This window comes from Primulina huaijiensis, unplaced genomic scaffold, assembly GCF_012295235.1.
Source record: "Primulina huaijiensis isolate GDHJ02 unplaced genomic scaffold, ASM1229523v2 scaffold206668, whole genome shotgun sequence".
Taxonomy (NCBI): Eukaryota; Viridiplantae; Streptophyta; class Magnoliopsida; order Lamiales; family Gesneriaceae; genus Primulina; species Primulina huaijiensis.
Window position 1 is genome coordinate 1 of NW_027354559.1, and position 1,889 is coordinate 1,889.

General features: G+C 33.4%; 1 long non-coding RNA gene across 1 annotated transcript; it reads left to right on the plus strand.

Moving 5' to 3' along the window:
• Window positions 1-29: 29 nt before the first annotated feature.
• On the plus strand, window positions 30-1,889 carry LOC140966480 (uncharacterized). The gene is made up of 3 exons (XR_012173370.1): window positions 30-213; window positions 623-1,011; window positions 1,858-1,889. It is a non-coding gene; the product is annotated as an uncharacterized lncRNA (long non-coding RNA).

The window sequence follows — 1,889 nt, forward strand, 5'->3', positions numbered from 1 at the left end:
TTTTTTTTTTTTTTTTTTTTTTTTTTTTTTTTTTTTTTGAGAGGATATTGCTAATTATTTTCCATTCAACAAAAAGTCCACTCAAGTCGTCGTCTCCTCCTAAAAATTCGAAAAAAAGATCAAAATGTTGCAGAATATAGCCAGAGATATAGATACTATCTTCTGAGATCGGATATTGTTTTCAAATAATATGTCTCTATCTCAGTAAGCTAGGTACTTCTACTTTTTAATTTTGTCCTGTGTTTATCATGTTTTCCCCCCACAAGTGTCGGGTGGGAATTGGCCTAGTGTGTAATCTGTAATGGGTTTGAACAATCAAGTCCAAATTTTGTGGGTATTCCGAGAATTAGATAGTCGTTGTTGAAAGATTTGAGAATTTAGTGATTCTTCCTTGCTTGATTTTGAAGAAAGTGGACATTTCAGAGCTTTTCACGACTGTTTGTTTGCTTTCTTGATTCCCTATTGTGTTTATGTCGGTGCGTGGTTGATGATTCGATGTTGACTTCAGTGCAGCTTGATTATAAAAATTTATGCATTTAACAACTAATTTGTATCTGGGCCATCTTCATTTATTTGTTTGCTTTCGATTACTGATCGTATCTGTTCTGTTTTGATCTCGCAGGTGATAACATATTAATTTCAGTTGCTTGAGGCCTCTCAGACTAGAAAACAACAAGGGGGGCATTTGGGTTGTCTCTCGCTGGTTCACAAAGCTAATTCATATTTTCTGAGTTCGGGGGTCTTCTGTTATTGTTTAGCCTTTTAGGTTATTTCTTCGCCATCACTTTTGATCTTTTAAGGTTTCTATGGCCTGATTCAGGTTTTGTGCGAAAATCCTGGGGGGGGGGGGGAACAGGAATTTCCAGGGGTTTAATTAATCCGAGGTTGGCGATAATGGGCGCTGCTTGTTGCTGTTTGCGAGATGATTGTGAATTTTTCCATAATCCAAACAGCTCTCTGTATAGGAACTGTATATGCCTTCGATGCTTTGTTCAGAACTTCTTACATGTGGTAAGCTTTGATTTTTATGTTTTGATTTAGATTCTCTGATGTTTTAATCTTTATTCAATTATATAATTCTGATTGCTCACACTAAGCATCTCCGGTGACAGTATGCATTACATTTGTTCAGTATGATCTCCTAGTTTACAAATGATGTTTAATCTTCAAAAATTTTGGCCATGTTTGGTTACATTTTCCAGAAATAAAAGCAACATATTTTCACCTTGTTCTCTCAAAAATATACATTTCCATCACACCTCTCAAAAATATACATTTCCATCACACCTCACAATTTTTTTATTAAATCATCAATTTCTGTTCAACTTCTCACCATTCCCAAAATAACTCGATTATTATATAATATCTTAATCTAATAACTATAGTATAAAATTTTAAAAAAAATGTACATAGTTCAACATATTCTTACATGGTGTGATATCTATTTTAAAAAATATTTGCTTCAGAAAGCAAAAAGAAATATTCATTAAATTACCAATATGATTTTTAAAAAACCGCATTTACGTAAACATCATAAAATGAATTAAAACTTCGCATTTAGTTTTCAGCTAGATTAAGTTGGTTATACAAACTTGCTACTGAATTATTCTTCGACATAGGAAGTAGATCTCAAAAATTTAGAGTGGTGAAATTTAAGAGAGATATTGTATGACAAGCCTCTGCGCTCCCCTCTTGCTTTGCCAATGCTTCTGAAATTGGGATAGTGATTTCTCCTTTCTCTATAACGAAAACATTTTGCATGAAGCTTTCTGTTTAACGAAATCATGTCCTGCATAGGCTACTGAAATTTATCATATGTCATTAGTCCTCTCTTGATAAAAAAATTTACTTATGCAGTATGCCTCACTGTTTCATAGAGGAGATGAACA